The sequence below is a fragment of the Rhamphochromis longiceps genome, linkage group LG23, assembly GCF_057381845.1.
Source record: "Rhamphochromis longiceps isolate RC_006_pf linkage group LG23, R_longiceps_female_GT1.1, whole genome shotgun sequence".
Classification (NCBI taxonomy): Eukaryota; Metazoa; Chordata; class Actinopteri; order Cichliformes; family Cichlidae; genus Rhamphochromis; species Rhamphochromis longiceps.
Genome location: NC_140578.1, coordinates 36401093 through 36429076, shown reverse-complemented (window position 1 = coordinate 36429076; position 27984 = coordinate 36401093). Strand labels below are relative to the sequence as shown.

General features: G+C 43.0%; 2 long non-coding RNA genes across 2 annotated transcripts in view; one reads left to right on the top strand and one right to left on the bottom strand.

Moving 5' to 3' along the window:
* The window catches only part of LOC146642502 (uncharacterized), a 501695-nt gene that overhangs the window by 335534 nt on the left and 138177 nt on the right, over positions 1–27984 (bottom strand). The window lies entirely within an intron of this gene.
* On the top strand, positions 16039–27877 carry LOC146642505 (uncharacterized). Its single transcript, XR_014909655.1, has 3 exons — positions 16039–16122; positions 26682–26935; positions 27656–27877. It is a non-coding gene; the product is annotated as an uncharacterized LOC146642505 (long non-coding RNA).

The window sequence follows — 27984 nt, the reverse complement described above, 5'->3', positions numbered from 1 at the left end:
GAAACTAGGCTTATTATTTGAGATAGGGTTACATTTTTAGAAAATCATTTAAAAAAGTATCATTACATGGGTAAAACTCGGGTGTACCGTTTCATAAACTTCAAAGACTCACAAGGAAGTAAGTAAGTAAGAATAGTCAAAACTAAACCAAGATATCGTTCAGCTTTAGCCTCTAAATGAATCAAGGTTTCAGAAATGCCGGATCCAGTGCAATTGTTTATTGGATCTTACCAACCTGTGAAAGTGCCCCATTGTTACAATAAGATAAGATAAGATGACCTTTATTAGTCCCACAGGTGGGAAATTTGTTTTAGAATCTGTAATTTCACACCCAGTCTATTACAACTTAGTCTCCAGGGTCACTTTGTAGTAAATCTTTGGGTAGCATTTAAATGCTTCATCTCCTAAAGTTGATTTAACTGAACTACGTAAAGTGGTGAATAGTCAGTTAAAATAATAGAATTTAGGGAAGCAATAATCTGAATCTCAAAGGCAAATGATGTTTAATCTTTGAAAAAGAATCCCTGTAGACTATATCATTGAAATTCAAATGTGAGTCACTGGTGTTTTGATTTAAGTGATGTTCTTCATTTGGTCTCCATCACCTCAGGTATTACATTTTTTTTCCAAAAAGAAAAAAAAAATCATAATTGTACATATTAGTTTGCTTCCCTCCAGAATCTGGTCGTTATGGCCATTGTGTGCGTGCGCTGTAAATTTTAAGATGTAAAGATGTAGCATCTTCGAACATCAGAAGCTCTCCCAGGAATCTGTTATTGTAATGAAAGGCGTATTTATTTAGTTATTTATTTTTTAAATAATATAATAATAATAATAATAATAATAATAATAATAATAATAAATAATCGCACAGAAGATTGGATTAGTGGAAATTTTTATGTCATGAGCAAAATCAATGCAGCACAAACACACCACTGCAGAACGCAGACGCAGACGCAGACACGCAGATATATCATGTTACCCAGCGCTGCTCAGTCAGTCGTACATAGCCACCCATCCCTCTCATCTGTCTTCGCTGCCGTTCAGTAACAACTGGTAGGTTGCCATGGTGATTAATCGTCACATTGGCAGCCTACCAATCACTGGAAAAATGTCAGCCTAAATGGCATTTCACCTTTGACCTCCAATGTGGCCACATGAATGAAGATGGATTGCTGGGTGATGTTATGGTCAGGTAGCAGCAAATTAATTTAAATGTGAAACAATCTATAAAGGATAAACCCAAGCTGGGGGTATGAGAAATAAAAATATGTTTATTTTAAAATATTTAAAACTGACAGGTGATTATATCTTGAACAGTGTTGTAAAATTGTGAATGCAAATTCTTTCCCGAATGGAAAAGTTTAATAAGTGCCCACAGAGCTATAATGTGTTATCGCAGTTTTGGTTACACGGAGTTGTGTTTCTGGAGAAAATGATAATTGGAATGAATGTGAGACACCAATTTTATAACGAAAACTCAGGAGAGGAAAGCGATTCAATTTAGCATCAGTATATTCTTTATAGATCTATAAAGTGAAGTAATGACACTTTGGGGCTCAGCTGGAATAATCCAACGGCATTGATTTCAGTGCTTCATACTTCTGGCAGTTTTTCAGTGCGACAGCACTAATTGTTCGAGAGTAAAAGATTTATTTTGAAATGAGCCGCACCAGAATTAAATATAACAGATGATGGATGGGGGGAAAAAATTGATTTCAGTGCAGAGGAGTGGTTGGGTGACGACACAAAGAGCTTGTTAAAAAATAAATAAAAAATATGGGTGGAGGGTTGAGGTGTCTTTAAAACACTGCACAAACAGTCAATTGATGTCGACACTCATACTCGCACACGGGTGTACGTTCATAATCGTGATTTATTCATGGGCTTTTTTACAGTGAGTGAAACGCTCCCATTTTCTAATACATCTATTATTTAAAGATCAGACCCTGTAGACATAGCTCAACAGATTGCGATGTAAAAAATGAATGCAAACCCAAACTGGAAGTGTGCATATGAATACACGTACGTCTCTCCTGTTTTTATGTGTGTGTATGTCCCACTACAAGTTTCCTCTATTCTGGAACAGTGCTTGCAAACTTTGGGCTTTTTGGCTTCTCTATAATAGATGACAATCAAAACAGTTGGCTCCAAACACACCTGTTCCTCTGAGATAGTGTTACTGTAGAGCTCCTCTATTACAGAGGAAAATGTGTTTCGGAGGAAACTTTCTCACAACACAATTTCTGCTCACTTCAAGATCGCTTGGAGATTGGAGACCATATACAGATTGTAAACACAATTTTGTACACATAGCTAACAATATATAAAGGCGGGGAGGTGGACTGCTTCTGTAGCTCTGGGAGAAACTAGGGGAGAACTAATGTATTCCATATTATACACACATGAAATTCAGGACATTCTGTATGCTTACATGGTGGAAGGTATGGTAGCCTGTATTTCGTAAGTAGGACTGCACTCCATGAGTGTCTGGCAGCACATGAACCAGCTGCTAGTTGACGAGAGACACCCAGAATGGCTAACCAAATGCCGGACAGTCCTGATCCTCAAGGACCCCCAGATGGGACTAGTCCGATCCAACTACCAGCCTATAACCTGCCTCAGTGGAATGAAAGTGTGGAAGCTCCTGTCAGGTATTATAGTGACTAAGATGAGCATGCACATGGGCCAATACATGAGTGGGGCATAGAAAGGGATTGGCAAGAATACCAGAGGTGCTAAACGTCAGCTACTGGTAGACCAAGCAGTCGCCTGAGACTGCAAGACTAGACTGACCAACCTGTGTACTGCCTGGATTGATTAAAAAAAGGCCTATGACTCAATGCCCCACACCTGAATCCTGGAATACCTAGACCTATACAAGATCAACTGGACCCTAAGAGCCTTCATTAGGAACTCAATGGGGATGTGGCAGACAACACTAGAGACCAACTTCAAGCCCATAGCACAAGTCACAATAAAGTGCAAGATCTACTACTTTTCTGCATAGGTCTGAACCCCCTCAATGAGCTCATTGACAAGACTGGCTACGGATTCGGACTACAGAATGGAGCAGCTACCTCCTGTACATGGATGACATCAAGCTGTATGCCAAGAGCAGTGTTGGGTAAGTTACTTTAAATTAGTAACTTAGTTACATTACTAGTTACTTCCATCAAAAGTAACTCAGTTACTTCAAGTTACTCGTTACTTTCAAAGTAACTAGTTACTAGGGAAAGTAACTTTGGTTTTACTCAGACTTCTCTTGTTAATGTGTTGCTAACTGGATATCCAGCAAGAGTGCCAGTCTTCTAGCTGCACTGTGCCACCTACCAAAGAAAAAAATAATGTGCATATTTCCATGAGAGAAATCCCACGCCTGGACCGTCGTTGACCACCGCCATGATTCTAGCCTATGTTACAGCGTCATGTGCGCTTTTTACATCCAACACAAAAACTGCAGTCGTGGGGCTTTCGATTGTACTCAGAACTCAGAAATTCTGCCTTCCGAATAGGAAGATGTAGGCAACACCAGACTGCAGATGAGCTGCATACAGGGCTGGACTGGGACAAAAAATCAGCCCGAGCATTTTGACTATAGACCGGCCCACCATTATAGGAAAAATCATAAAGCCTTTGAATGAAAACAAACACTGTTGTGACAGTGATGTACACTGTCTTGATGGTATATATATGTATCAATCTATCAAGCGTTTATTGTAAGACTCAGATAATTATTTATTAAAAGCTAGACATTTTAAATGAGAATAAGAAAGTGTTTCTTTGTGCCCCCCTTTCCCTGTTAATGCCCTATCTGGCCCCCTGGCAAAACTTTGCTAGATCCGCCCCTGCACAGTTACCAGCTGTCCGCTACATAGAAAAGGATCCTGGTGTTATTTGTCTCTCAGAAACAGTTCATAACTTCCCTTCAACTCATTCATGTGACCTAAAAGGTAAACCTGTTTCTCCATCACCTGTTCAGCTCTGATGATTCAGTAAGGACATCTCCTGGTTTCATCCTCATGTTTCCCTCTCACCACATATCCAAACCGATATCATGACCAGCAGCTTTACAGCTGTGGCTCCAGCAAACCTCAGCTGATACTAGAAAGTAATATTAAATAAATTCTAACAACAGCTGATCAAACGTGCTGCTGTTGTTTAACGTGACATCCGGTGGTTTCCTCTTTCTGGCGCAAAGCAGACGATAAATAAACAAGAGGGAAAAGCCGATCATCTGATCATTGATCAGTTTCATGATTAAAGTAGAAACAGGGGAGGAAGGAGAGAATGAGAGAAGAAGAGGCAGCTGTGCAGCAAAGACACAGAATAAATCCAGCTTTGTGTTTTTTTCATCGTAGCAGAAGTCCGGGACAAACTGTTCCTTTTCACCTAAATACGAAACGCGTAATAATTTCTCTGAATATGAGACGATTCTGTTTTTTAGGGAACGGTTGGCAACTCTAATAATTAACCTTATGAATAAAATAAAGTTCAACATCAGTAACATAGCACCACCCAGCTGTATAGAAACCCCGTCATGCTAGCTAGCACGCAGTACGAAAAAGTCAGCACAACGAAAATAAACTCCACCTAAACTTGGTTTATATCTGACCCAGATAGACTGCAGGTCATAACTTCTTACCTGAAGTTCAGTTCACCTGACACTCGGACGAGCAGCCGCTTCGGGTCTCTCCTCCTGTCTCCCCTTTCTCTCATCCACCTGCTGGCCTCCACCACTTGCTAATGTTACTGAATCTGTGGAAGCTCCGCGATAGCCACCACACGAAGTAACGAATAACGACCCTATCTAAATCCCAGTAACGAGTAACGCGTTCCTGATTTTGGCATAATAACTAGTTACCGTGCTCGTTACCACAATAATAACGTAGTTACTGTAACGCATTACTTAATAACGCGTTAGTCCCAACACTGGCCAAGAGTGAGCAAGACATCGATTCACTGATCCACACCACCAGGATATGCAGCAATGACATTGGAATGTTGTTCGGACTGGAGAAGTGTAGTCAGATGATAACAAAGAGAGGGAAGGTAATCAGAACTGAGGGGATCGAACTACCAGAAGGCAACATGGCAGACATTGAGGACAGTTACAAGTACCTGGGGGTCTCACAGGCAAATGGGAACCATGAAAAGGTTGCTAGGAAAGCTGCAACCACCAAGTACCTGCAGAGGGTCAGGCAAGTCCTCAGGAGTCAGCTGAACGGTAAGAACAAGATCCAGGCTATCACCTACACCCTGCCTGTGATCAGGTATCCCTTAGGGATAAAAAGCTGGCCAAAGGAGGAGATAGAAGCCACTGACATCAAGACAAGGAAGCTCCTTACCATGCATGGAGGGTTTCACCCCAAGTCCAGCACCCTTAGTCTGTATGCTAAGTGGAAGGAAGGAGGCCGGCAACTAATGAGTGTCAGCACCACAGTCCAGGGTGAGACAACAAACATCCACAAATACATCAGAGAGATGGCCCCAACTGACCGTGTGCTCAGTGAATACCTCAGGCAGCAGAAACCAAAGAAAGAGGAGGAAGAGGAGGAACCATCATGGAAGGACAGGCCCCTGCACGGTATGTACCACCGGCAGATAGAGGAGGTGGCTCACATCCAGAAATCCTACCAGTGGCTGGACAAAGCTGGACTGAAACAGAGCACATATGCGCTGATCATGGAAGCACAGGAACAAGCTCTGAGCACAAGATCCATAGAGGCTGGGGTCTATCACACCAGTCAAGACCCCAGGTACAGGCTGTGTAAAGATGCCCCTGAGACAATCCAGCACATAACAGCAGGGTGCAAGGTGGTAGCAGGCAGGGCATACATGGAACACCATAACCAAGTGGCCGGCATAGTATACAAACATCTGTGCTGAATATGGCCTTGGAAGTCCCAAGGTCAAAGTGGGACACGCCCCCAAGGGTGGTGGAGAATGACCGAGCTAAGATCCTGTGGGACTTCCAGATACAGACGAACAAAATGGTGGTGGCTAACCAACCAGACATAGACAAATAGAAGAAGAAGGCCGTAGTGATAGATGTAGCGGTTCCAAATAGAAGAAGAATAGAATAGAATAATCCTTTAATTGTCCCACAAGGGGAAATTTGGGTGTAATAGCAGCAAGAAAGACACATACACAGACAAACTGTCACGATCCTGGGTCTTATGACCCAGTGTTTTGAGTTTTAGTTCTTTTGATGTTTATAGTGTATGTTTAAGCTTATTAGGTTTCCTATGTTCATTTGCTTATTAGCTCCCCCTTGTGTTTTCAACCCCTGTGAAGTCTCCCTTGCCCTTCGTGTGTTTCATGTCTGTTGTCTTGTCATGTCTGCCTCTCATGTTTCCTGTTTTATTTTGAAAAGATCTCGTGTTTTTATATTATGGATTATGTTTTGAGTCCTTTGTTGTACTGTTTCTTGTTTCTCTAGATTTCAGTTATGGTTATCATAGGTTTAGTTCTTTGGCTTTGTAATATGGCTTCCCTGTGTTCAATGTTGTGTCTACTGTGACCTCTTTGTACCATGTTTCTGGTCCCTATAGTCTGTCTTCTCAGTTGCTGTTAAGTTTGCATGTTTAGAGTTCAAGTCAGTGTGTTTCCTGTTTTACTTTGAAGGTCCATGTCTCATGTGAGTGTTTCTAGTTTTGCTTCCCTTGTCTCGTCCAGCCTGATTACTCCCAGCTATGCTCTCCTTCTGTGTCTCATTCCCTCGTTATCCCTCTGTGTATTTAAGCCCTGTGTTTCTCTTTGTCAGTGTCGTAGTCTCCCTCATGCTGTGTGTGATTCTCCCTGTGTCTTCTGGTATGCATTTTAATTAGCTTTTCCCAGTTTAGTTTTGTATTGCTTGTGTTCTATTTTCTAGCAATAAAGCTGTGCTTTTGAGTTCAAGTTCTGTCCCTGTGAGTTTGCGTTTGGGTCCAATCCCTGCCTGCCACACAGCCGAAACATGACACAAACAGTACACAAGACACAGAACAGAAACATAGACAATTTTTACATATTTACATAAAGGACAATGGTTACCAAAAAAAGAAGTACTGTACCATTATTAAATTAAATAAAATTAACTACAGATAAGAGGCAAACCCTGGTTGTAGTGCGAATCGGATGATAAAATAGTGCAAGTTACAGTGCTGATGTAAACCTCTATGTTTGTTGGGAGTAGTTTTGATTGTACAGTCTGACAGCTGCAGGGAGGAAGGACCTGTGGAAACGCTCCTTCATGCATCAAGGATGCAGCAGTCTGTCACTGAAGGAGCTCTGCAGTTCAACAACATTTACATACATGGGGTGGGAGACTCTGTCCATCAGAGATGTTATTTTGGCCAGAGTCCTTCTGTCTCCCACCACCTGCACTGCATCCCAAAACAGAGCTGGCCTTCCTAATGAGTTTATCCAACCTCTTCCTCTCAGCTGCCGATAAACTGCTGCTCCAACATACAACACTGTAAAAAATGACAGATGCCACCACAGAGTCATAGAAGGTCTTTAAAAGCGCTCCCTGGACTCCAAATGGCCTCCGCCGCCTCAGCAGGTAGAGTCTCCTGTGACCCTTCCTGTAAAGCGCATCAGTGTTGTGGCTCCAGTCTAATTTATTATTCAGGTGAACACCCAGATACCTATACGAGTCCACTATCTCAATGTCCACTCCCTGGATGTTCACCGGTGTCAGTGTGGTAGGTCTGCATCTCTGGAAGTCCACCACCAACTCCTTGGTTTTCCTGGCATTGATCAGCAGGTGGTTCTGCTGGCACCAGTCCACAAAGTCCAGAGTCAACTGTCTGTACTCTGAGTTGTCCTCACCTGAGATGAGGTCAGCTATAGCAGAGTCGTCAGAGAACTTCTGTAGGTGGCAGCAAGGGGGGTTGATGGAGAAGTCTGCAGTGTAGAGGGTGAAGAGGAACAGTGCCAGCACGGTTCCCTGTGGGGCCCCTGTACTGCAGACCAGTGTATCAGAGACACAGCCCTGTGACCTCACATGCTGTGAGCGTTCTGTGAGGTTGTCCAGAATCCACTGGGACATGTGGTGGTCCACTCCCAATAGTTCCAGCTTGTCCCTCAGAGGTCTGGCTGAATGGTGTTGAAAGCACTGGAGAAATCAAAGAACATGATCCTCACAGTGCTTCCAGGCTTCTCCAGGTGAGTCAGAGCTCGGTGCTGGAGGTAGATGATGGCGTCCTCCACCCCGATGCCAGGCTGGTAAGCAAACTGCAACGGATTCAATGAAGACTTCACCAGAGGGTGCAGATGGTTTAGAACCAACCTCTTGAGGGTCTTCATCAGATGTGATGCCAGGGCTACCGGCCTGTAGCTCCTGAGGTCCTTGGGATGGGAGGTCTTTGGTACCAGTACCATGCAGGAGGTCTTCCACAGCTGTGGAACTTTCCCCAGCGACAGGCTCAGGTTGAACAGATATCCTAGGATGCCACAAAGTTCATCTGCACAGCACCTCAGGAGCCTGGAGCTGATGCCATCTGGACCTGCAGCCTTCCGCACCTTGATCTTGCGAAGCTCATTCCTCACTTGAAGTGCTGAGATGGAGAGAGGGGATGTACATTGGAGTTCACAGAAGCCGGGGGTGGGTGTGATGGCTGGGAGCTGAGAGGTGTGAAGTCCTGAGATGAAAGACAAGCAGTCCCTGAAGATGAGGGTGATTGCAGCAGGGGGGACGATGCTGGGGGAGAGGTGGGTGGTTGATCAAACCTATTAAAATATTTATTTAGGTCACCCACCCCAAGTCTCCTGCAGCCTGGGGGAGTTGGTTTTTGTCCTGAGATTGTCTTCAGGCTGTTCCAAACCCCTCTGATGTTGTCCTGTTGCAGCTGCTCTTCCATCTTCCTCCTGTAGTTTTCCTTTCCTTGCCTTATCTTCCACTTCAGCTTCTTCTGGACAGCTCACAGCTCCTGTTTGTCTCCAGATATAAAGACTCTCTTCTTCTCCTTGAGGAGAGCCTTAATTTCAGGATTTATCCATGGCTTGTTGTTAGAAAAATACCGTACCTTTATGCTGGGTACGGTGTTGTCCACACAGAAGTTCATATAATCCGTAATGCAGTCTGTGATGCTGTTTAGGTCATCCTTCAAAGGGCTGCAGAGGTTATCCCACACAGTAGAAAGGAAATGGTCGGTAGAGACTGAAGAGGCCCTGAGGGACTATTTCCAAACTGTGCGTTTCACAACTGATTCTCTGTGTGCTAGAGTTTTATACACAGGCTGGAGATGAACCAGGTTGTGATCTGAGCCCCCCAGGGGATGGAGAGGTGATGAGCTGTATGCCTCCTTGGTGTTAGCATACAATAAGTCCAATGTTTTATTTTCTCTGGTGTGGCAGGTGACATACTGGGTGAAGGTGGGGAGAATGGAGGACAGGGAGATGTGATTAAAGTCTCCAGAGATCAGGAAAAGGGCCTGAGGGTGCTGTGTTTGGTGTCTGCTGGTTACAGTGTGCAGGACCTCACAGGTTGCTGCAGCGTTAGCAGAGGGCAGGACATACACAGCTATCATGATGATGTGTGTAACCTCTTGCGGTAAATAGTACAGTCTCATGCTAACCGCTAGCAGCTCAATGTCCTTACAGCATAGCGTCTCTTTGATAGATAAATGCCAAGAGTTACACCATCTATCGTTCACAAACACAGCCAAACCCCCTCCTCTCTTCTTACATCTCTCCGTTGTTCTGTCTGCCTGGATCAGATGGAAACCGTCTATGTTTATGTGTGAGTCCGGAGTTAGCGTGGTTAGCCACAACTCTGTAAAGCACATTACGCTGCATTCCCTGTAGCTCCTCTGATGTCGGGTTAGAGGCGCCAGTTCTTCAACTTTTTTAGGGAGCGATCTCACGTTCCCCATAGAATCGCTGGCCCGATACCTACTAACCTTACTGCGATGCCCGATCCTGGCCCGAGTGCCGCGTCTCTTCCTCCTCACCTCGCGGGGGATGTTGGCTCACTCGGCGGTAGGCAGAACAGCGGAGGCCCCGAGGGCTAACAGCTGATCCCTGCTGTAAACAATGGGCGGTCGAACTTCCACACGCTCTCCGGGCACAGATGCTGTAAAAAATGTGATAAAAAGCACGATTGTCCATAAAATTCTGAGCTCCATTGTGGAGTAGTACAGTCCACAATAAAAAAAACACAAGAACAAGAAACACAACAACAACAAAAAAAAGAGAAAAAATAACTCGATCAGGTTTGAGCTGCTGATACTGGCTGCCAGCTCGGAGCAGCGCCGGAAGTGATTGTAATGACAGCAACATCAGGAAGAAGGAACATGAGAACCTTGAAAAATACCAAGGGCTCAGAGAAGAGCTTGAGAAGATGTGGAGGGTGAAGGTAACAGTGGTCCCCGTGGTAATCGGAGCACTAGGTGCGGTGACTCCCAAGCTAGACAAGTGGTTCCAGCAGATCCCGGGAACAACATTGGAGATCTCTGTCCAGAAGAGTGCAGTCCTAGGAAAAGCTAAGATACTGCACAGGACCCTCAAGCTCCCAGGCCTCTGGTAGAGGAACTGGGCCGGAAGGATAGACCGCCTGTAGGAGTGAGAGGGGAATTTATTATTGAAATTTATAATCATTCAGTCTTTTATACAGTACATTTGTGTGTGTGTGTGAAGATACAGACACGTGTGACTCTGAATGTCATGCATTAGACATAGTGGGGAAACATGGTATTGCATCTCCACATGTCCACAGAAGGTCAGGCCATGTTGGCTTTCCCTAACAAAAAAGAACTGATTGACTGAACACTAAAATTATGCCACAGTTATAACTCAGCGAACCACCATGTTTACCAACGAGTGTGCTAATGGAAGCCAGCTTGGTTTTGCTTTCACAGCAGTTTCACCATAGCATGCTATCCATATCAATAAGTTAAAACAACATTAGCAAATCAAAAAGGGTTGGTGAAGTTTAGAAAAAAGTAAAGCAAAAGCAATTTAAGCAGCAGCAAGTCTAAGTTAATGAGATAACTGGCCAATGTAAGAAAGTCAAGCTTCAAATGAAGATATAAAAAAATGAGGACTTTAAATGTGAACAATATTGTATGCTAGGCACAACAGCTAGCTAACTTCAGCAGCTCTTTTTCTGGCAATGACTTTTGGACAGGTTATTTGAGCTCACTAAGCCACTGCAGCCACTGAATAAAACAGCCGAAATGTGTACTTTGGAGGACTTCCGCAACATGTCTATTAAAAACTTTATCACCTTAAAAGAGAGGAAAAATCCTTCAAAAAATCTGCTTCAAACGGGTTGAGGAAAATAAACAACCCCCTTGTCAAAGGAGCTTGCCAAGAAAAGCGTCTGGACTTCTTTAAGTTGCTTGAAGACGTTTCACCTCTTATCCGAGAAGCTTCTTCAGTTCTAAGGTCAAATGGTGGGGAGTCCCAGATTTAAACCTAGTGGGAGTATCCCCCCAAAGAGAGACAAAAGGACCCCTGATGATTCTCTAATCGCCTGAGCCAAGGTGTGAAAATGGGTGTGGGTCCCAATCAGCCAGGGTTTCGGGTGAGCTCATTGTGAAACCTGGCCCCACCTTATCGTGCGAATTCCTGAGGTCAGATGGCCCAGGATGTGAGTGGGCGTTAAGGCGTCTGGGGAGGGAACTCAAAACTGGATCAAAATGAGCAATGTGGACAGAAGTAGTAGGCACAGGTGTCCGCTTATAGCTCTGCAGGCCTGGTGCTGCAGAGCTATAGGGTTTTTTTTATGTTGAGCAATGAACATTTGGTTGAATTATAAACCATAAGGAAGGGTGCACAGTATTTGTATATCAAGGATATACAGTAGAGTTTATTGCATGTAGAATACTGATAATCAAAGCTAGAGAGAGAAAGCTATTTAGGCAGTGTTTGGTAGATAAGAAGGCATGTGCCAATCCTGCATTTGTACATATACAGGGAGTGCAGAATTATTAGGCAAATGAGTATTTTGTCCACATCATCCTCTTCATGCATGTTGTCTTACTCCAAGCTGTATAGGCTCGAAAGCCTACTACCAATTAAGCATATTAGGTGATGTGCATCTCTGTAATGAGAAGGGGTGTGGTCTAATGACATCAACACCCTATATCAGGTGTGCATAATTATTAGGCAACGTCCTTTCCTTTGGCAAAATGGGTAAAAAGAAGGACTTGACAGGCTCAGAAAAGTCAAAAATAGTGAGATATCTTGCAGAGGGATGCAGCAGTCTGAAAATTGCAAAGCTTCTGAAGCGTGATCATCGAACAATCAAGCGTTTCATTCAAAATAGTCAACAGGGTCGCAAGAAGCGTGTGGAAAAACCAAGGCGCAAAATAACTGCCCATGAACTGAGAAAAGTCAAGCGTGCAGCTGCCAAGATGCCACTTGCCACCAGTTTGGCCATATTTCAGAGCTGCAACATCACTGGAGTGCCCAAAAGCACAAGGTGTGCAATACTCAGAGACATGGCCAAGGTAAGAAAGGCTGAAAGACGACCACCACTGAACAAGACACACAAGCTGAAACGTCAAGACTGGTTTTTCTAAGGTTTTATGGACTGATGAAATGAGAGTGAGTCTTGATGGGCCAGATGGATGGGCCCGTGGCTGGATTGGTAAAGGGCAGAGAGCTCCAGTCCGACTCAGACGCCAGCAAGGTGGAGGTGGAGTACTGGTTTGGGCTGGTATCATCAAAGATGAGCTTGTGGGGCCTTTTCGGGTTGAGGATGGAGTCAAGCTCAACTCCCAGTCCTACTGCCAGTTTCTGGAAGACACCTTCTTCAAGCAGTGGTACAGGAAGAAGTCTGCATCCTTCAAGAAAAACATGATTTTCATGCAGGACAATGCTCCATCACACGCGTCCAAGTACTCCACAGCGTGGCTGGCAAGAAAGGGTATAAAAGAAGAAAAACTAATGACATGGCCACCTTGTTCACCTGATCTGGACCCCATTGAGAACCTGTGGTCCATCATCAAATGTGAGATTTACAAGGAGGGAAAACAGTACACCTGATTGATGGTGAACAGATCAAAACACTGACAGAATCCATGGATGGCAGGCTTTTGAGTGTCCTTGCACAGAAAGGTGGCTATATTGGTCGCTGATTTGTTTTTGTTTTGTTTTTGAATGTCAGAAATGTATATTTGTGAATGTGGAGATGTTATATTGGTTTCACTGGTAAAAATAAATAATTGAAATGGGTATATATTTGTTTTTTGTTAAGTTGCCTAATAAAAGGGAAACAGGGAAAAGGGTAACACCACCTGGGTCTGGGTGCAATTCCCCCCTCCAGGGGCAAGGGTACCTAGACCCGGTTTGTAGAGTACGCTTGGGGAGTGTGATTGTGTGTACAGCGTCTCTTTATGTCTGTCTCCACGTTGGTTGAGTGTGGAGTGAGTGCATATGAGAGCATGAGGGTGGGAATGGATGTTTGTGTCTGTGTGTGCCTGTATGTCTGTGTCTATATGTCAGGTTGGGTATCAGACGCCACCTCTCTGGGGACACCTCAGGCCCTCCAAGGTTTGGAGGCCTATCTCCACCCACCACCACTTCCCCTGCCGGTGGCGGACTCCCTCAGGTGTCGGTGTGTTGGTGGTTCTTTGTGTCTGGGGGTGGGCGTCCGGGTACACACCGGCTCACTCCTTGGCGGCCGCTTGTCGGGGCCTGGGGCCTGGGGCTCGCTCGGGCCCCTTTGGAGGTGGGGTGCCCCCGGCCTCTCGGCCTGGGGCTCGGTCACTCAGGCACAGCTGGGGGCCGGCGGAGCTCACGGGCGCGTCACTGCAACTCCCCCTGACTTCTGCTCCGCGGCTGCTGGGCGAGCCCTCATCTGGGACTCTCCTCAGCTCTTACTGGAACAGTGGCGCGGCTGCCCCTCTGTTGGTCTTCCATGGTCTCTTGTGTTCTGGGGGCCTCTGGATGTCTGGAGTTTTGATCTCCTCCATACCCGCTTCACACCCTGGAGGACGGGGCTGTGGCCCCCCCACACTCCCTAGCAGATCATTACATGGAGAAACCTTTGGAATGCAAGCATGCTGATCCACACAGGTATGCACACATGGGTATTCACAGACGCGGACTAAAGCTTTCTTGGCTGCTGCCTCAAAGCACACTGTGCGCTGTCTATCTTGCGTGCTGCACAATATCGTTTATTATTTAGTAAATATTGATATCTATGACTAGCTAGTTTATTGTGATGGTGCTTTGTTTTCTCTATTATTATGTTACTCTTTGTTGTTTGCTGTCTCCTCTGTTTGTTTTTTTTTGTTTGTTTGTTTTTTTTTTCTCCATACAGGTGACCCAGGAGTTCTTTTTTTTTTTTTCTCTCTCTCTTCCCCCCCCTTCTCACCATCTCTTCTCCCCTTTGGTTTTCTTTCTTTCTCTCCCCCTCTTTCTCTCATTCATTCCCCCTGTCCTATTTATTTAAAAAAAAAAAAAAAAAAAATGACAAAGGATGAACTGAAGCTCTGCCATCACGTAATGTCGCATACTGCTGTTTCTGATGTCATTTAGAAAAAAAAAATAAAATAAAATAAAAAAATAAGTTGCCTAATAATTATGCACAGTAATAGTCACCTGCACACACAGATATCCTCCTAAAATAGCTAAAACTAAAAACAAACTAAAAACTACTTCCAAAAACATTCAGCTTTGATATTAATGAGTTTTTTGGGTTCATTGAGAACATGGTTGTTGTTCAATAATAAAATTATTCCTCAAAAATACAACTTGCCTAATAATTCTGCACTCCCTGTATGTATGTAGTTTAAAGCACTGCACATGTCCTTCATGAACATGATGATGTTTCCATCAACTCAAGTTTGTGAATAATATTGTCTTTTTTCTTTAGTGCTTCATTCTTTGTTCTAAACGACAGACTTGTGTGGAGAAGAATTATACAAATAACACAGTTTCAGTGCTGGAAGATCTTTTTCATGGAATAGTTTGACAGTTCTACATGCAGAAACAAACTAAAGTACACTTCAAGGTGCTCGATGATTCAATCTTTTGGCTGTCCGTCTTACCAAAAGCCGAAAAAAAGAATAATGACATTTCTTCTTCTTTATTCTATTTTAATTTTCAAGTGTCACATCTGAATGCTACTTACTGGCAGCTCTATTCAGAAGTAACTGCTTAAACTTGAAAATCAAAAAGAAATAGCTGAATATGATGGTTAGCTGGTTAGAAGGACTGTCCTCCAAAGAAAACAGCAACACCAGTCATTTGTTCAAATGTTTAATGTTTGTTTTCCTGACAAGTGATCTATCGTGACCGTGTGAATGATTGTTTTCTCTCGGAATTGGAGGTAAAGTGATGCAGTGGTGCTACAGGGTGGATACCTTGGCATACAAAATATATTTGACACCTAAGACTGCTGTTTGCAGCAAACAGTCTACATGTTGCCATTTATATGCCATTTACAACTAATACACTGCAACTGAATTTAACAGATTGCTACTGGATATTGTAAAAGTGTTAATGTGTTCAAAAAGCATTTGGGGTTGATCAAAATCTCGTTGTGGAAAGCAACAAATGTCAAAATGCATCAGCCTCCAAGACAGATACTGTATTGTAATCTTTCTTTGTCCACAAAATAGCTATTAAAAACCTGTACACAGGGCACTATCAATGTTTGCCTGAAAAGACAGAGTGGCTGAGGTGGAAAGGTAGGCCTACTGGGAAAACAACAACAAAATGCAGCAAACTGTAATAGATACCAGACTTTGGGAATTAATCATGATCATAATGTACTCTATAACTTTGACTCTCAAGGGATGGCACAGTAACCCCCTTGTTTTACTTAGGATTTGGCTGTATTATTTCACAACAGGCCTCAGTTAGCAAGTTTACTGTTAAAGTTAATGATGACCAGTGTTGGGACTAATGCGTTATTAAGTAACTTGTTACATTAACTATGTTATTATTGTGGTAACGAGCACAGTAACTGGTTATTGTGCCAAAATCAGGAACGCGTTAATCGTTACTGGGATTTAGATAGGGTCGTTATTCGTTACTTCGTGTGGTGGCTTTCGCGGAGCTTCCACAGATTCAGTAACATTAGCAAGTGGTGGAGGCCAGCAGGTGGATGAGGAAAAGGGGAGGCAAGAGGACAGACCTGAAGTGGCCGCCGGTCCGAGTGTCAGGTGAACTGAACTTCAGGTAAGAAGTTATGACCTGCAGTCTATCTGGGTCAGATATAAACCAAGTTTAGGTGGAGTTTATTTTTGTTATGCTGACTTTTTCGTACTGCGTACTAGCTAGCATGAAGGAGTTTCTATACAGCTGGGTGGGTGCTATGTTACTGATGTTGAACTTTATTTTATTCATAAGGTTAATTATTAGAGTTGCCAACCGTCCTGTAAAAAACGGAATCGTCTCGTATTCAGAGAAAATATTACGCGTTTCGTATTGAGGTGAAAAGGAACGCAGTTTGTCCCAGACTTCAGCTACAATGAAAAAGACACAAAGCTGGATTTATTCTGTGTCTTTGCTGCACAGCTGCCTCTTCTTCTCTCATTCTCTCCCCCTCTCTCTCCTGTTTCTACTTCAATCATGAAACTGATCAATGATCAGCTGATCGGCCTTTCTCTCTTGTTTGTTTATCGACCACTTTGCGCCAGAAAGAAGAAACCAGTGGAGGTCGAGTTAAATAACAGCAGCGCGTTTAAGCTTGATCAGCTGTTGTTAGAATTTATTTAATATTAATTTCTAGTATCAGCTGATGTTTGCTGGAGCCACAGCCGTAAAAGCTGCTGGTCATGATATCGGTTTGGTTATCTGGTGAGAAGGAAGCATGAGGATGAAACCAGGAGATGTCCTTACTGGATCATCAGAGCTGAACAGGTGATGGAGAAACAGGTTTACCTTTAAGGTGACATGAATGAGTTGAAGGGAAGTTATGAACTGTTTCTGAGAGACAAATAACCCCAGGATCCTTTTTCTAAGTAGCTGACAGCTGGTAACTGTGCAGGGGTGGGTCTTGCAAAGTTTTGCCAGGGGGCCAGATAGGGCATTAACAGGGAGATGGGGGCACAAAGAAATACTTTTCTTGCTTATTCTCATTTAAAATGTCTGGCTTTTTTTTTTTTTTTTAATTTTTAATACTTTCTCTTTATTGATTTTCATCTTATTTTACAAACAGAACTAAAGAGGGCAAGGGAAACCAACACAGTCACATATGTTCGCATATTCCAAAATACACAACGCCTTGTTTTACTTACACATATTACATATTACACAGGTGCATGTTCGATTCAAACAAATTCGCAGCTGTCCCTCTGCATCACAGAGGTATCAGTTTCTAGTCTCTTGACATATAACGATCCCATCGTTCCCAAAGTCTCTCTCCTTTCTCCTTCTGTAGCCGCAGTGAGAGGGTAATCAGTTCCATATGATGAATTGTGTTAATAATGTCTATGACCAGCTTCCGAAATGTCTGGCTTTTAAAAAATAATTATCTGATGGGCCTGGGCCCCCCTTCCCTGGCGGGTCGCGGAGGGTGGGAGTGCCTACTGGGGTCAGCGGGGAAGCTGGCCCCAGGGAGGGGTTACCTGCCCCTCCCTTCCTTCCCTCCCCATCTCCAGCTGCCTCCCTCTTCCCGCTCCTCCACAACCACCCACACATGCAGGGCCTTGGAGTGGGGGTATGTCACCAGGGTGCAGTGGAGGCTACCCCCCCCCCCCCCCCCCCGTCCCCTTCTGGCTGCCTCTGCCTCAATTTTATCCCACAACTTAGACATTCACATTATTCACACTCTCATTACACATACATATAGGATCTTGGGGGTGGGCACAATCACGGAGACCAAATCACCATCAGGGTGTATACCTCACCCCTGATGTCGTTGCCCACCTCTCAATTTTAAATACACTTAGTCATTGAGGGCTAGCAGGAGGGACTATGCGCTTACCTGCTGCTCCTTGGCAGGTAGCTCCATGCCCTCCTGGGTTTTAATTGCACCTTAGAACACATATGCATCAACACTACAATGAGCGGGTGGAGGGAGGTTTGGAGTCTTCTCCCACCCCCATTCTCTGCGGCCTGCTGGAGCGGGAGGGCTAGTAGGAGGAGTTGGCCGTCCGACTGCGGTCTGGGGTGTGGGGCCTCCCTGCTGCTGCGGAGTCGGGGCGGTCTGCCTCTCCCCACCGCAGGGAAAAGGGTAACACCACCTGGGTCTGGGTGCAATTCCCCCCTCCAGGGGCAAGGGTACCTAGACCCGGTTTGTAGAGTACGCTTGGGGAGTGTGATTGTGTGTACAGCGTCTCTTTATGTCTGTCTCCACGTTGGTTGAGTGTGGAGTGAGTGCATATGAGAGCATGAGGGTGGGAATGGATGTTTGTGTCTGTGTGTGCCTGTATGTCTGTGTCTATATGTCAGGTTGGGTATCAGACGCCACCTCTCTGGGGACACCTCAGGCCCTCCAAGGTTTGGAGGCCTATCTCCACCCACCACCACTTCCCCTGCCGGTGGCGGACTCCCTCAGGTGTCGGTGTGTTGGTGGTTCTTTGTGTCTGGGGGTGGGCGTCCGGGTACACACCGGCTCACTCCTTGGCGGCCGCTTGTCGGGGCCTGGGGCCTGGGGCTCGCTCGGGCCCCTTTGGAGGTGGGGTGCCCCCGGCCTCTCGGCCTCGGGCTCGGTCACTCAGGCACAGCTGGGGGCCGGCGGAGCTCACGGGCGCGTCACTGCAACTCCCCCTGACTTCTGCTCCGCGGCTGCTGGGCGAGCCCTCATCTGGGACTCTCCTCAGCTCTTACTGGAACAGTGGCGCGGCTGCCCCTCTGTTGGTCTTCCATGGTCTCTTGTGTTCTGGGGGCCTCTGGATGTCTGGAGTTTTGATCTCCTCCATACCCGCTTCACACCCTGGAGGACGGGGCTGTGGCCCCCCCACACTCCCTAGCAGATCATTACATGGAGAAACCTTTGGAATGCAAGCATGCTGATCCACACAGGTATGCACACATGGGTATTCACAGACGCGGACTAAAGCTTTCTTGGCTGCTGCCTCAAAGCACACTGTGCGCTGTCTATCTTGCGTGCTGCACAATATCGTTTATTATTTAGTAAATATTGATATCTATGACTAGCTAGTTTATTGTGATGGTGCTTTGTTTTCTCTATTATTATGTTGCTCTTTGTTGTTTGCTGTCTCCTCTGTTTGTTTTTTTTGTTTGTTTGTTTTTTTTTCTCCATACAGGTGACCCAGGAGTTCTTTTTTTTTTTTTCTCTCTCTCTCTTCCCCCCCTTCTCACCGTCTCTTCTCCCCTTTGGTTTTCTTTCTTTCTCTCCCCCTCTTTCTCTCATTCATTCCCCCTGTCCTATTTATTAAAAAAAAAAAAAAAATGACAAAGGATGAACTGAAGCTCTGCCATCACGTAATGTCGCATACTGCTGTTTCTGATGTCATTTAAAAAAAAAAAAATAATAATAATAATAATAATAATAATAATAATAATAATTATCTGAATTTTACAACAAACGATTGATAGATTGATACATATGGTAAATGGCCTGTATTTGTATAGCGCTTTTCTAGTCCCTAAGGACCCCAAAGCGCTTTACACAACCTGTCATCCACCCATTCACACACACATTCACACACTGGTGATGGCAAGCTACATTGTAGCCACAGCCACCCTGGGGCGCACTGACAGAGTCGAGGCTGCCGAACACTGGCGCCACCGGGCCCTCTGACCATATACATATACAGATACATATATACCATCAGAACAGTGTACATCACTGTCACAACAGCATTTGTTTTCATTCAAAGGGTTTATGATTTTTCCTATAATGGTGGGCCGTTCTCTAGTCAAAATGCCCGGGCCGATTTTTTTGTCCCAGTCCCGCTCTGTATGCAGCTCATCTGCAGTCTGGTGTTGCCTACATCTTCCTATTCGGAAGGCAGAATTTCCGAGTTCTGAGTACAATTGAAAGCACCACGACTGCAGTTTTTGTGTTGGATGTAAAAAGCGCACATGACGCTGTGACGTAGGCTAGAATCATGGCGGCGGTCAACGACAGTCCAGGTGTGGGATTTCTCTCGTGGAAATATGCACATTATCTTTTCCTTTCTATTGGTAGGTGGCACAGTGCATTTGTGGCAAGTAAGCAAGCTAGAAGACTGGCAATCTTGCTGGGTATCCAGTTACAGAAGCAACACATTAACAAGAGAATTCTCAGTAAAACCAAAGTTACCTTCCCTAGTAACTAGTAAGTAAGTAAGTAAGTAAGTAAGTAAAATTTATTTATATAGCGCTTTTCACAGATAAAAATCACAAAGTGCTTTACAACACAGAAAACGGGAATATAAAAACAATATAACAGTAAATAAAACTGTTACCTTGAAAGTAACAAGTAACTTGAAATAACTGAGTTACTTTTGATAGAAGTAACTAGTAATGTAACTAAGTTACTAATTTAAAGTAACTTACCCAACACTGATGATGACACAATAAAAAAAAAAAGATTGGACAAGCCTCTTCAGTCTAAAAAGAATATGGCACACTGCTAAGGTTTGCAAAGTTCCGTGTAAACGTCACAAGATTTCTAAAACAATGTCCTTTGGATACACGACCAAAGTGGAGATATTTCGCTCTAACGCACAGCGCCACGTTTGGCAAAAACCTGACACAGCATACCGGCACAAACACATCACACCAATTATCCAGCACGCTGGTGGAAGTGTGATGATTTTGGCTTGTCTGCAGCCTCAAGGCCTGAGAACCTTACAGTCATTTAGTGTAACTCCTCTGTATACACACCAAGAAGTCTCCAACATTATGGCTGAAAAAGAAAAGAAAGTTGGGACATTAAGTGAGACATGTATAAATGAAGCAATGTTCTAAAGAAGAGTCAGCCAATTTTCTTCCACAACAATGTAAGACACTGATAAAGTTACACAGAAAATGATTAATTCGAGCTTCTAAAAGCTGTTCTGCAACCTACTGCGTCATGGGGTGTACTTAGTTTTTCACACACTGCTTCGGTACGTTGGTTTAATTTGAGTTCCATGAAAACCAAAAATGACACAGTGTAAAGTAAGTCAAGTTTTTGTTGATCAGATGCTCTATGTACCTAATTTTCAGACCTGGTGAGGACTGTATTTTTTTTTATTATGTCCTAAATGTAAAACTATAGAATTGACAGAGGGTATCCTTTCAACAATTGAAACAGTAAATCTAAATAGAACACAACAATTGGCTGTGTTCAGCATTCCTAAAGTACTTATAGATAAAGTACACTGTCAAAAGTTACATATCATCTGAACTTCAGCGGAACTTGAGAATTTTGAGTGAAAAATTTATGTAGTAACTTTTTAGAACACAGTGTGCAGCAATGACTTCTTACATTTTTGATCTATTACTAGATTTGTGCACCAGGAATTCCCCACCAGTGCTCATACGCTTTTAATTTGGTCCAATTGGGTGAATCATAGCTGAGGTTACTTCAGGGTTACAGAGATTTATTTTTTCACAGAAGAGTCCATTTTTGTGCAGCTTTCAGTAAAAACTGAAATCCCTTTTAAATTTAAATTATTCAGTGTTTTAGATTCAGATTGTACAGAATTAGGCCAAGCCAAATAATGAATTAAATGAGGAGAATTTTTCAACTAGTAATTTCTATCTGCCCTTAGGAGGCCCCGGAAGAGGTGACACAGGAGATTATATGTGTATGTTAAGGGAATCAGGTTGGGATTTGCCAATTTTTCTCTGTAAACCAAATTTCAATGTGTGTCAAGGTTATTTTCTATGTCTATGAACACTATGAATCTGGTAGTGGTGAGAGTTTCGCTGAAAAGCTGGTTGTTGAAGGAGGCACCTAATTAACCTTTGTGTCACTCATTACAGTATGTGACTCCCCATGTCATCAGACAGTGAAGAGATTTCAGGCAAAATCTGAAACACCTCAAATACCACACATGCAGTTAGCTCTCTGCCTCCAATCAACTGTTTCACTCAATATCTTAAAGACCTTCACATTGATTGGTGCTTTCATTTGTCATTGGGTTCTCTATCTATCTATCTATCTATCTATCTATCTATCTATCTATCTATCTATCTATCTATCTATCTATCTATCTATCTATCTATCTATCTATCTATCTATCTGTTCGTGTGTGTACAATACCTGGAGTACACAGACATGTCAGATGAAGCTCAGCTCTATGATGATGGAACTGTCAGAGTTCATCGTGATCTTCCTATGATTCATGTTGGTCATGAACCTTTGTTGGAGAAAATTCTTTCATCTCTGCTATAATTAATCAAGATGGCACAACAGACTGTTAACATTCAGCTCATGCTTTTTCCTTCTCTTATTTATTTATTTATGTGTTAACCTATTTCCTACGGGGTAGTGGAGGAACCTTAATTAGTCTCAGGATCATGAAGTGGAAGGAAAAAGCAGGTGTTCAAATACTTTAAAATATATCTAAAAGTTTCATCCCCTCAGTAATGTCCCGAAAAGATGTAAAAAACAGAAAAAAAACATCTGAAAAAACAAACAGATGTGAAAATGCAGAGAATGAGAGTTTCATCACCATATAGTGAGCATATTTTAAGCTGCAGATCATGACTACTTCTACAAAGCAGAACAAATTAGCATGATGTTGCTATGTGTAAAAGTGTCCAAGAGTGGGCAATTTTGTGTTAATTTACTATCAGAGCACCAGTTCATTTTAATATTGACCAATCGAATCTGCCAAGAGCAGGGATAATTAGCAGAGTGTGAGTAATTTACTTACAGCAGAGGTGTAACTTCTCTGTGATTGGACAAAAATATGGCATTGCAAGCTAAGCTTTTATCTATATCTACATATATAGAGTGTAGGTCATTGGATGAATCTTGACAGTTTTAATTGCATCTCAGGACTCACAAAGATGAAGTAGGTTTCATTATACACTTTGAAGTTTGTTTGGTGTATGAACCAGAGAGTCTTGGATTAAATGAAGTTACCACAGTTCTGCATAAACGATACTGCATGGATATACAGGGGGAAAAATGCATTGTTGTGACAATTAAACGTTACTCTAAAACATTTTTTTTTCTCAGTGTTATGGAAGAGATACAAGACACAACTGAAATTTAAAAAAAGCTAAATACATAGAATTTATTTTGTGATGTTGCAGAGCTCTGTGTGTGCGTGCTGCTTCTAATATAGTCTTCACATCAAATCTGCTAGTGTCAGTTTGTACACAAATAATAAAAGCCAATTCTTAAAGCAGTCTAACAAAATAGCTGATCAAAAGTATTAAACGCTGAGCTGAGATCAAGATGACTATAAAATAAACAATCATGAACATGAGCTTTCAATAAATATTATAATACTTTGACAAATAGCGGTTTGAGTGTTGTGAAGTGGAGGGAAATCCAATTTAAGCTTCTCGTATGTGATGGCTATTTCTAAAAGAGGTTTGACATTGAGGGTAGTACTTTTCCCTTAAACGTTTCATGAAACAGGGTATTTGGAAATAGGGCTTATCATTAAATAGATGTTATTGGTCAAGCTTTTTCAGAAAAGTGACCTACTGGTTTTTTATGGCTGGAGGGAATCCAAAGAGTATAGAGTACATCAGTTGAAATACAACAGACTGCTTTTTCTGGCTGTGCTTAGAGAATAAATGTAGAAAAGAACTAGTCTTTTAGTCCAGCTGTGCCCTTGGAGCAGAGCTTATTGGCAACCCTGGTGAAGAATGTAGGCAGTCTAATGCTGGTTCCTTTTGGGGTCTGTGGGAGATACAGGCAGAGTTTCAAATCACTGAATAACTGAATAGTGATTGGATGGTACTGGCTGTTCAAATATCACTGTCTTATGAGCAGACCGTGAGGATCTTAACCTTTTTGTCATGAGGGAGTCTTGTATGTAGCTCTGAGGAGAAATGCAGCACTGTTAAAAATACCAGCAGTAGCCTCTTTTGTTGTAAATCTTCTGTGCTTGCTGTAAATGCTTGCTATCTAATTTATGGGAAACATATACGATACTGAAGAAATAACTGCTGTGCTACAGTCTTGTTAGAGATGTCAATCTAAGTGCAGCTACAACCATCAGTATTTCACCCTGAACGGATGGGATGAGTGGATAGCGGAAATATCCAGGTTTTCTCTTTTATTTATTTATATTAGTCAGCATGTAGGTTTTTGATGTTCACTTGTTGAGATCTTTCTGTTTTGTTTGTCATCTCTTGTGGATAGACGGTTAGATGTGAGGCGGAACGGGGAATAGAGCTACATATAAGAGAGAAGAGGACTAGAGGAACTAATGTGATGGCTCCAAGCCAAACCATTTGATGGTTGCATTATTCAAATTAAAATAGCAGGAGGCTACTCATTAAAAAAAAGGAAAGAAAAAAAAATCCCAAATGTGGGAGCCTTTACGATTGAATTCATCCAACCCGGAGCTCTCATTACAGTGAATGTCTCCCATATTTATTTATTTTTTCAGGATACAGTGCAGACTGGGAGGATGCAAAATGGCATGAAAAATGAGCCTGGAGAGGTTGAAAGTTGGGCTTTATTTAATGTGTGTAAACAATCAGAGTCAAACTGGAGTTCAGGAAAAGGTGAAGTTTTCAAATGTGACCAGAATGAGTAAGGGTACTGCAGCTATGTTTAGAATAGTGATTTAAATAGGGCTCCCATAGTGAGGACAGTGAGGAAATGAAGGTGTTCTTCAGTGTTCAGCCTTGTTCTGTTTGTCTTAAAGCACTTTATTACCGTAATAAAATTCCCACAAGGTAGATAAGGCCTGTCTTTTTAACTCTAAAAACTCAAGCACTGACTTCCTCCTCGAATCCTGTCACTGTTCTTCTTTCCCGTTAGGTCCAGCCTAATTTTCTTTACCGCCCTCACGCGTCCACTGCCATTCTTTCTATATCTTTGGAAAGCCTGCATTTCAAGAGGGCCCTCTCCATTATAACGCCTCCCTATTGCTAAAGCAGCGTCTGACTGAAGGGGCTTTTACTTTGATAATTCACTACGAGCTGTTTGATCAAGCCACAGGGGCAAATATTCCAAAACATTTCCAACGTGAAGAACCATTTTTAAGAGCGGCTTTTCAAATCTCCACCAGTTCAAAAGGCAGCGTGGGAGGATTTTTAATCAGGGAACATTCGCACAGGCCACATATTATTAACATATTGCATTACAAGCCGTAATTAAGCCTAAAAAAGCAACAAGAACCCTACAGGGGCATTGTATCTTCCTTTTATTCATTTGAATATGTTTCATAATTAATTTCCTTTTGGCTGTTTAATGTATTGAAATTCAGACAAATGCGATAAATACGCACTCATGGCAGACATTAAACTGACGTACCGTCACATGATAAAAGTATTAAACGCTGTATGTGTGCTAAAGATAAGTCTGATCTAATGATCTTTTACTTTTGACAGCTTTATGTTTTAATCTCTTCTAATCCTGACAATGAAAAAGGGAGGGTAGAAAACAAAGAGCACGCCAATTGGGGGGGGGGTCAACCTGAGGGTGCTTGGGGAGTAGAAGAAATTACAGAAATTCTATCTTGAAGCAAAGTCACAAGGCCAGATGTTTGGTTGATCAATCTAAAGAAATCCCTTGAAATAAAAAAATCAAAATGTCACTTTAAGGCTGCTTTCAGTTAATATGTGTAATTGCTAACTGTACATAGGGTGCACTGACATAGACTAATAAAAAATAAATTTAGCTCGCTAAAAGAGTGAAACATATCTGTCATGTACAGTTGCAAACTACCGCTAATAAGTCATATAGATCATGTGATCTTGTGTCTTAGTGGAACGTATATAACTCAGAAAGCTATAAAGAATATTATATTAGCAAGTGCCTGACTGAAGTAGCTAGCAATAGCGTTCTAGTACATAGCTAGCAATAGCTTTCGAACTACTAATTCGATGAAGGAAGGGTAGAAAAAAAACAGCAAAAGCTATTTTTATTATCATTTCAGAACTATGTTACATAGTGTGAGTCTGACTGTATAACCCATGTTTTAATGGGTTTTAGTAATTTATCTAAAATTACCTAAACGTCTGTGGTTATGACCAGATTTGGACAATTTCTGATTTTGTCTTATAAATCAAAATACGCTGTGTTAAATACACTGAAGACTACTCCAATCCTCATGCCGAACACAGGACTTTGATGGTGGTGGCATTAATGTGATGCCACTGTGATGCTTTTTTATAGCTCAGCTTTAGATAAACTACTATGACACTATGACTTCTTGCATTTACACTTCAAAGTTTATAAGATTTATAGAGATTATTTTGCTGAACAACACACATATCAAGTATCATAAATGAGTGCTTTCCACTGAGAGAACCACGATGGTGCCAACTTCTAGGGCTGTCTTCCAAAAACTGTTTTCCCTCCAGCGCTCTATATTTGTGCTAGCACGGTACAATGAATGAATCCAATCTTTATGGATAATTTACCATCGTATACAAACATGCACAGGCACCTTGTGAATGTGTGCGTGAGTGTACAAGCTGCTATATTTGGAGTGTTTGTCTGTGAGCATCTGTCAGAAACTCTAAAGTAGCATTGCAGCTGAAGTCTGCTTGTTTCCTGCCTGTTTCCTGCCTTTCTGGCCACTCTTGTTGACCTCATGTGCACACTCAATAACACCCCACTCCCTTTTTTCTCCCTCAGTCACCTTCAGTCCTTTCACCTGCTCTTCCCTTTTGTTGTAACTCTTCATGTGTCTCATTTCTTTCTCGGCATGCAGGCTCCATGTGTCAGGCCGATGTGGAGTCAGCTCGAGTTGGGACTGCGGGACCGTGAGCCTCTTTTCCCTTCGCATTTGTTCCAGTACCCATCATGCCGCTGCCTCTGGCTATTCCCCAGCTGATCGGTGGCGTACTGTGGCCAAAGCCACCTTACCTAACCTCGCACCAACCGCTCCTGCTAGCTGGCTGGCTGCTGCTATCTGCACTATACAGCACAGTGGCAAAGTACAATGGCAGCCCGCTGCACTCCTAGGTAATTTGCTTGTGTGGGTTGTTCAGTGTGCGTGCATTATGCAGTGTATTACCATATTGCTGTGCAGGGTAATGTTTCATAAAGTAGCAAAGTGCAGAGGAGTGTGATATCCGGTCCACCTACCCTGTGCAGCACTGACTGGGTGTATACATTTGTCTGTGTTTGTGTCTGACTCTGTGTTTGGGTGTGATGGAAGGAAAACAGTGCAGTCTCTGACGTACCTCCACTAAAGCAAGGGTCAATAATTCACCCAAGGATTACAGAATCTCATGAATTGTTTTAGTTTTCAGACACTCAGACAGGTCTAGGTAGTAGTGAATTTTCTCACCTCGCTGCAGCATGATTGTTATTGCACCGAATGAGGGGGCAGGGATATAAGTCTATGTACATTTACCTTGCCTATGCATGAAAGCACACATGCTAGCAAGACAGGCGTGCAGTTAGGTGCTTTGTTTGTCTATAGTGGGTTTATTCTGAATATCAGAGAGGGAAGAGGGGCTGGAAAAGCCTTTGTAAAGCTCAGCAAGGTTTTGATCTATTTGCCGGGACTGCATTGAAGCTGTATGTATGAGACTCCAGCTGAGCGAGATAATTCTCTAGATGCTCCCTGTAAACTGGGCCCACACATATCTGCCACAATAATAACACACAAACGGAAGGCTGCAAGTGATTAAATTTTTCCAATTCTGTTTTTTTTTCCTTTATTATCTCTGCGCATAGGTCCATCCGTCTGTCTGTCTGCCCGCCAGGAAAATCAGTCCCTTTGCTTCACTACACAGGGGATACAATCACTCAATGATTGTATGATGCATTCCTCCGTGCTGCACCGATGAATGATGCGTGCTGCTTGGATAATTCTCAAAGAGATAACTGTGCTGCAGAGATAAAGATAAAGTTGTGCTTAAATCTCCCAACTTCTGCAACCACATGCAGCCCTTCTGGCCTCGCATCAAAACCAATATTCCTTTGTTTGTCTTCTCAAGCCAGCGTCCCTAGCGGCTTTCCTTTTACACTCAAGGAAAAAATGATCTCTCTGTCTTTTAAAGAAT